Below are 9,288 nucleotides of genomic sequence, written 5' to 3'. Positions count from 1 at the left end.
ATCAAACTAATATCCAATTTCAATAACTCATGTACTCAAAATCCCTACTCATACCTCAATTCCTTGCTCTAATCTGTTGATCCACAGGAGGGATTATAGCTGCCGAACCAAAAATCCCACAAAACACCAAGGTGTTGGATTCCACTCCACAATTTGGATCAAGAAGATGTCCAGATTTGAGATCACCAATGCAAGCTACAACCTAATCTGATCTTACCTCACTGTGTCAGAGCCGAACCTCAATCACAGTGAAGAAGAGAAAGTCCAAGTACTGATCAAGGGATTTACTGTAAATAATTGAATCTAACATCAAGATCACAACAAAGAAAAGAGAGTAAAAATCAACAATGCATTACCTCCAGAAGGTGTCACCTAATCCAATCCATAATGCAATGTATTGAATCTACTGACCCTCAATTAGCCAGCGTCTGCCAAGACCTAGCTCTGCCAGAGGAATCCAAGATCCAATCAAGCGATCTATGACCTGACCTAGGATCGCCGACGATCAAGAGGAAAAACAATAATCGAGGATGAAACTCAAAGCTAGGGCACAAATCAGAGAACAGAAATGCGAGAGGATCGATTGCTTACCCTCGGAGCCCTAAACACCTCTTCTTGCCAGCGATCGATGGATCGACGATCCAGTGGTGTCGATCGGAGAAGAAAAGGGTCGGCACGCGCAAGGAGAAGGGCTCGGGAAGGGTTTGAGGAGAATATGCCAATGACCCGCCTCCTTGTTTGACCTCTGGTAGTCTCCGGCAATGAACTCCTCCAGCGACGTCGACGATCGCCACAGATCCGCCCGCAAGAGGAAACGAGAAGGAGTGGAGTCGGGGGAAAGAGGAAGAAGAAAGTTGGATTCGGCGATTTAGGTTTGGGAAGGAACAATAAAGGAAAAGAATTTATATTAAACACTTTTCCTCACTTAAATGAGTATCCCTAATAGGCTTTATCCGTACCCGTTAATTCGTCCCCTCAAAACCCATCGTACGAGCTCCGAAAAATTCCCAGAAAATTTCTAAAAATTCTGAAAAAATTATATAAGGCTATTTCTGAAATAACCATATTTATTAAATTTTCCGATGTCTCACATTCTCCCCTACTAATAAAAATTTGATCCCCAAATTTCGCTATAACTAACAGCAAACACTGTAATATAACCAAACAATATAAATGATGAAAGAAACTCCAACCCACATACCTCAAGTAAAAAGATGAGGGTATCGAGCTCGGATCGTATCCTCCAGCTCCCAAGTAGCCTCCTCGTCAGAATGATGCTGTCATCCGACTTTAACTAGCCTGACCGTCTTGTTCCGCAGCTGACGCTCTCTGTGGTCCAGAATCCGTATCGGAACCTCCTCGTAAGTAACGTCAGGCTGAATAGGAACGGATATATCTGACAGAACATGTGCCGGATCGGATACGTATCTCCTCAGCATAGATACGTGGAATACATCATGAATGCCAGCTAGAGATGGTGGTAGCGCCAAACGGTAAGCTACTGCTCCAATCCTCTCCAAGATCTGGAATGGCCCAATATATCGTGGAGCTGGCTTACCTCGAAGACCAAATCGCTTCACCCCTTTCATGGGCGAAACTCTCAGAAACACATGATCACCAATGGAGAACTCCAGGGGTCTCCGTCGCCGATCAGCATAACTCTTCTGACGGTCCTGAGCCTCTAACATCCTCCGTATGATAGTACGAACTAACTCTGCATCCTGCTGGGCTCTCTGAGGTCCTAGCAGCTGAGCCTCCCCAACCTCCTCCCAAAGGGTGGGTGTCCGACATGGTCAACCATACAACGCCTCAAACGGTGCCATCTGGATAGCCGAATGATAGCTGTTGTTGTAGGCGAACTCCACCAATGGAAGGTGGTCCTCCCAGCTGCCCCCGAAGTCCACAACACTAGACCTCAGCAAATCCTCCAAAGTCTGAATAGTCCGCTCTGACTGCCCATCTGTCTGCGTATGGAATGCCGTACTAAAACGAAGCTGTGTGCCCAAGGTCTGCTGCAGACTCTGCCAGAATCGGGACGTGAACCATGGGTCTCTATCCGATATGATGCTCAAAGGAACACCATGTAATCTGATAATCTCTCAACAGTATAACTCTGCTAATCGATCCAGAGAATCAGTCTTCCAGATCGCTAAAAAGTGTGCGGATTTGGTTAATCGGTCAATGATTACCCAAATCGCATCATGACCTCGACGAGTCCTAGGCAATCCTACCACAAAATCCATAGTAATGTGCTCCCACTTCCACTCTGGAATAGGGTTCCTCTGAAGTAATCCAGTAGGTCTCTGGTGCTCGGCCTTCACCTGCTGGCATACAAGACATATAGCTACAAACTCTGTGATGTCTTTCTTCATACCGTGCCACCAATAGGAAGGCCTCAAATCGCGATACATACGAGTTCCACCTGGGTGGATAGCAAATCTATAACGATGAGCCTCCTGAAGTAACTCCTCCATGACTTGGTGAGACTGAGATGCACATAATCTGTCTCGAAAATAAACAATACCCTCGTCATCTCGTGTAAACTCGGTCTGCTGTCCGGAAGCTATCTGGCTGTTAATGAACTGTAAATGCTTATCTTCGACCTGGGCCTCTCGAATCCTCATCCTGATCGACGACTGAGCAACCATGGTAACAAGAATACCCTGCTCTGTCCGTCCCTGCTCCTCAAGGCCCAACTCGGAGAATCCCTGAATCAAGTCCATGACTAAAACTCAGTGACAAGTTAAAGTCCCTCTGGACTTCCTGCTAAGTACATCAGCAACCACATTAGCTTTACCCGGATGGTAGCTAATAGTACAATCATAATCCTTCAGGAACTCCATCCATCTCCTCTGTCGGAGATTGAGTTCCTTCTGTGTGAAAATATATTTGAGACTCTTATGATCAGTAAGAATCTCAAAAGTAACACCACAGATGATGTCGCCAGATCTTCAAAGCAAAGATAATTGCGGCTAGCTCTAAATCATGTACTGGGTAGTTCTTCTCATGCTCCTTCAATTGACGAGAAGCATAGGAGACTACCCTACCGTGCTGCATCAACACAGCGCCCAAGCCCTGAAGAGATGCGTCTATCTAAAGTACGAATCCATCATCACCAGAAGGTAAAACCAAAACTGGTGCTGATACTAATCTCCGCTTTAACTCCTGGAAGCTGGTATCACAAACCTCTGACCACGTGAACTTCACGCCTTTCCTAGTCAGACATGTCAATGGCATAGCAATACTGGAGAAACCCTCAATAAATCGTCTGTAATATCCAGCCAGGCCCAAGAAACTGCGGATCTCCTGGACTGACTTCGGCGGCTTCCAGCTAGAGATAGCCTCGATCTTCTGAGGATCTACGGAAATACCTCGGCTAGAAACCACATGTCCTAGAAAACCAACTGATGGAAGCCAAAATGCACACTTGCTGAACTTCGCATACAGGTGATGTCGTCGAAAAGTCTCCAAGACTATGTGAAGGTGCTGCACATGTTCCTCCTCGGAACGCGAATAGATCAATATATCATCGATAAACACAATAACAAACTGATCTAGGTACTCCAGAAAGACACGGTTCATCAGATCCATAAATACTGCAAGAGCATTGGTAAGCCCAAATGGCATTACCAAAAACTCGTAATGTCCGTATCTAGTGCGGAATGCTATCTTCTGAACATCAGAATCTCTGACTCTCAGTTGATGATATCCGGACCGTATACCAATCTTGGAATACACTGATGTATCCCTGAGCTGATCAAATAAATCCTCAATCCGTGGTAAGGGGTACTTATTTCTAATAGTCACTGCATTCAGCTGCCGATAATCGATGCACAACCTCAGAGTACCATCCTTCTTCTTGACAAATAGTACAGGAGAACCCCACGGAGATACGCTAGGGCGAATAAATCCCCTATCTAATAACTCCTAGAGTTGGACCTTTAGTTCGTCCAACTCTTTCGGTGTCATACGATAAGGAGCTTTCGAGGTGGGTGCAGTCCCTGGAATCAGCTCAATAGCAAACTCCACTTACCTTCGGGGAGACAAACCTGGTAACTCATCTGGAAAAACGTTTGAATACTCTCAGACCACCGGAACGTCTGAGAGCTGAGGACTACTGTTGTCGTCAGTATTAATCAAAGATAATAGAAATCCCTGACATCCATGTGATAACAGTTTCTGCGCCTGTATCGTAGAAATGGTCGATATCCCATCGTCTCTGATGCCAATGAAATCCCAAGAGGGTTGGTTCGTAGGTCGGAACGTGACCACCCTCTTTTGGCAATCAACTGTGGCATGGTGTGTAGACAGTCAATCCATGCCAAGGATAATGTCGAACTCGACCATCTCCAGTACTAATAAATCTATAGTGAATATTATGCTACCAAAATCTAACGGGCAACCTCTGATCTTCTGGGTGACATCCAAGGTATCACCAGATGGTAAGGAGACGGTCAGTCGCTATGGTCTGTGAGAAGGTAGTGTACCAATCTCTCTCATAAATGCACAAGATATAAAAGAATGTGAACTACCTGTATCAATTAGCATATCAGAAGAAAATACATAAAGTAAAACCGTACCGCGAAAAACAGATCCGTCGGCTCGCTGTGCATCATCTCTGGTGACCGCGTGAACTCGTCCTGTATCTAACGGTGTAGAGGCGGTAGCACTGCCAAAGGCTGCTGCGTCAAAGTCTGAGCCTGCCACTGAGTCGGTACTGGATACTGAGTCAGAGATGGGACTATGGGCTGCAATATGTACTGAACCGGTGGCTGGGGCTGAAACTGATACTGCGCCAATGGCTGAGGCTGCAACTGATACTGCCCCTGAGTCAGATACTGAGGTCCCGAAATAGAACTCTGGGACTCCATATGAACGTCAGAACGCTCCTGACCCTGAATGCCATAAGTAGCTGCTGCAGTGGGAGCTGTCCTCTGCTGATGATGCGAAGATTGGGCTTTCGGCCCTCCTCGCTGAGTCCCAGACTGACCAATTGGTCCTCCCGACACAGAAACTCCGGAAGCTACATGCTGGGCCTTCAGCGAACAGCCTCGGCTGATGTGCCCAGGCAGTTTGCAATAATAGCAAACTGACTGTCCCAGTGTACATGTAGAGGTGATGTGATCTCGGAATCCGCAATAGGTACAGTGCGAGTCATCAGTGGATTGTTTCCGGTTCTGCTGAGAAGATCGGGAACGTCCTGATGAAGATCGTCCTGACTTCTGGGGTCGGCCAGATGACCCAGAAGTACCCTGACCCGTCTGAGGGCGGCTGCTCTGCTGCTGTCCAGTAGTCTGTGGTTGATGGGTCTGTCCAGAAGTCCGATCAGTCTGCTTCCTCTTCTTATCTACATTAACTCTCCGATGAGTAGACTCAATCATGAGAGCTCTATCCAGTGTCTCGGTGTATGATGAAGTACTAAAACCAGAAATCTTCAGCTGAAGATGCCCGACCAGTCCCTGGACAAACTGAAGCATACGAGATCTGTCATCGGCAACTAACTCAGGACAGAATCTGGCCAACCGATTAAATTCAGCATTATACTCCATCACTTAGCGGTTATTCTGCCGCAGACTAAGAAAATCCTGCCGAAGAGTCATCTGATATGCTCGGGGAAAATACTGACTCTCAAATGCCTCCCTAAATCTCGTCCAGGTAATATGATGGTCGCCTATAATGGAGCGCTGTGTGTCCCACCATATCTCTACCCCATCTCGCAGGTGGTAAGCAGCCAGCTCGGCCTTCTCCCACTCGGAGCAAGCCATGTAAAAGAACGTCCGCTCCATAGTCTCAATCCAGGACTGAGCTATGCTCGGATCAGTCTCCCCGCGGAATAATGTGAATCGGCTCTTCCCCGACTCTGCTAAGGCTGGGATCCGTGCACGTGCTGTAACTATATCAATGGGCATCGCTGTAGCACTGGGCATAACCACTGGGACTGCTCCTATGGGTAGTACTGATGGCGGAACTATTGAGTAGACATATGTAGGGGCCACTGTAGGTACGGTGGGTGGTACCAGGTAAGAAACAGCCGGTGCTATCGGTACTGGTGCCGAATATGTAGTAATCGGCACATGTGTCTGCGGTGCCGAGTACGCGGTAGCAGGCACAGCTAGAGAGGGTGTCGGGTACTCTGCGGGTACAGTTGAAGGGGGAGGTGCTGAATATGCCGACGGTGGTACCACTGATGGTACAGTCGAGGTAGGTACCTCTGAAGTCGAAACTATCGGGGTCTGATACGCAGACGTACCCACAATGACCTGCGGAGTCTGCCCCTGGCGGACAGGCTCAACCCTAGCAGACCTCTCTAAAGACTCTGTCTCAGGAGAATCTATCGGCCTCTTACGTGGTCGCCCATGTCTCGGTACCGGAACACGTGTAGGTGTCATATCTGTACATAAAATGTTACCCAGATATCACTACAGGTATAAAAACTATAAAGTTACCTAATTTACCTATTTACCATCTGGAGATATCCTGTCGTTTCTTAGCCCTCAAAAGAACCTTTTCAAATATACCTCGGAATTCCGAAATGAGAAAATCGACAGAAATCCGTACCATCCAAAATATCGAGAAAGGCTCACGAAAGTAAGCATCGTAAATCCGAAACCCGACAAGTAGGTATCGCAAAACCTTTGCTCTGATACCAAATAAATTGTCACGCCCCAGGTAGTCCCTGCCAGAAGATATTTTGGCAGCATCTCCCCTGTACGGATGATAATATGAATACAGAATATATATATCTATACCTCGGCCACACACAGCCGGAACAATACAATACAAATAATAACAATCCACGCAGTTTATATAGACAATCCACGCAGTTTAATATACAGCCTCCGGCTGTCAACAAAATCTATAACAAAAGAAAGACGATATAAAATCATCGTAGATATATGTAAAACATCCTACTCCACTACAATGAAGAAAACCAAATCCACGAAGTAATGAAAATATCCGCAGCGGAAAACAATAGTAGCAAACCCAAATATTCGTCAAAAGTCCACAATACAAGAATCTCACATCGTAAGTACATAAGATGGAAAAACAAAACATATCCGACAATAGGAAAATCCTCACGATCGAGGGGCTAGCGACTGGAATGTCTCCCGACGGCATCAACCTGAAAGGTAGATATATAACGGTGTGAGTCCAAAGAACTCAGCAGGTAATCCAATAGATATGTACAGCAACATATAACTACCAGTACCATCCTTAGGTATAGTCTCCTAAACCATAGAACCTACAGTACAGTCTCCTAACAATATAACAGGTATGCATAGCTGAATAAACTGTAATGAATAACAAGAAGCATGTAATACAGTTTACAGCAAGAATAATAAGAAATGCATAACTAAAATAAACTGTACTCACCTGCGAGGCTTGTGCAACTGACTGTGAACATACACAAATAAACATAGTCAGAGCAAAAGCATGTATCCTGTATGCATGTCAATCATATGCAATCACCAAAATGCATCATCACAAGGAATGCAATCTGTGCATATGATGCAAATGACATGCCCTGGTCACCCTGATGCCAGTCTGCCATCTCACACGCAATGGAGAGACCGAGTGGGTAGGGCTGTGACACCGTGCACTCTGCCGTCACTACCCCTGAAGAGTGACCGAGTGGACGGATGCTGTCGGAGTACACCTATCCTCCTACCTCAAACATAGTGAGGGAGCGCAATGCTCTCATCTCCCGATACGCGATGACGGGGAGGGATCCCTATCATGCTACCACGCTGCGTAACACTAACCCATGAGTGTACCAGCAGAGCCCTCGACAGAGCAACCTACCATACACACCTTGAGTGTCGTGCCACTACCCATGCAGTGAACATGTTGTGTGCAGGCCCATGTAGCCGGCCGACAAGCTCAACAATAATGGAGTCGTCAATCGCCCAGCATGCAATCATGCGGGATGGTGCATGATGCTACAGTATGTCATACCTGAACATAGCCTCCTCCATATGCGTAGATGCCAAAAGTAAATGCATATATATATAACAGAGATATAGACAACATGAATCCAACAATATGTAACAAGTATCTCTAGCAACTAATCATGGGTAGATAAGCACTATAAATAACCATAACCATGAACACATATACACATGGAAAAAGATAAAAGTAATCCAGACTAATGTAAAGCATCTAACAGTAGAAGCATGTGATAGGTATCAACTAAGCTAAAACCAAGGAAGAGATAAATCTACTATCTACTACTAGTAATTATATATAAACTACACATATTATAAGACAATATCAAAAAGATAAGTCAAAGGGTACCCGCCTCAAATAGAAGGTACAGTCAAGCCAAATCCGAAGTCGACGTCGAGATGCCTGCCTCGAATCAGAATCCTGCGTCAATCAACATATATATATTTTATTTAGCTAAATTCAAATGAAATAGCTAAATAAAATTCCCAAAACTAAATTAGGGCAAACCCTAATCACCACAATCACAACTTACCAATTTAAATCTAATGGTCGATTAGGGTTAGTTACCTAATCCCTAATCACCAATTAGATTAGAAATCCAACGGTTGATTAGGGTTAATTACCCTAACCCTAACCATTTCATTAGATTTCTTCTACACAATTAAATCTACACACAATCAAAAACCCTAATTCAAATCTACACATCATGTATTAACTAATCACGGATTAATCCAATGCATTCCTAATCCAATACATGAATCAAATTCATCAAGAACAAGATCATCAAACTAATATCCAATTTCAATACCTCATGTACTCAAAATCCCTACTCATACCTCAATTCCTTGCTCTAATCTATTGATCCACTGGAGGGATTATAGCTGTCGAACCAAAAAGCCCACAAAACACCAAGGTGTTGGATTCCACTCCACAATTTGGATCAAGAAGATGTCCAGATTTGAGATCACCAATGCAAGCTACAACCTAATCTGATCTTACCTCACTGTGTCAGAACCGAACCTCAATCACAGTGAAGAAGAGAAAGTCCAAGTACTGATCAAGGGATTTACAGTAAACAATTGAATCTAACATCAAGATCACAACAAAGAAAAGAGAGTAAAAATCAACAATGCATTACCTCGATCGGTTACCTCCAGAAGGTGTCACCTAATCCAATCCATAATGCAATGTATTGAATCTACTGACCCTCAACTAGCCAGCGTCTGGCAAGACCTAGCTCCGGCAAAGGAATCCAAGATCCAATCAAGCGATCTATGACCTGACCTAGGATCGCCGACGATCAAGAGGAAAAACAAGAATCGCGGATGAAACTCGAAGCTA

Source organism: Zingiber officinale, chromosome 3A (genome assembly GCF_018446385.1).
Source record: "Zingiber officinale cultivar Zhangliang chromosome 3A, Zo_v1.1, whole genome shotgun sequence".
Taxonomy (NCBI): Eukaryota; Viridiplantae; Streptophyta; class Magnoliopsida; order Zingiberales; family Zingiberaceae; genus Zingiber; species Zingiber officinale.
The sequence above is the reverse complement of the archived record's forward strand: the minus strand, read 5'-3'. Positions refer to the sequence as shown.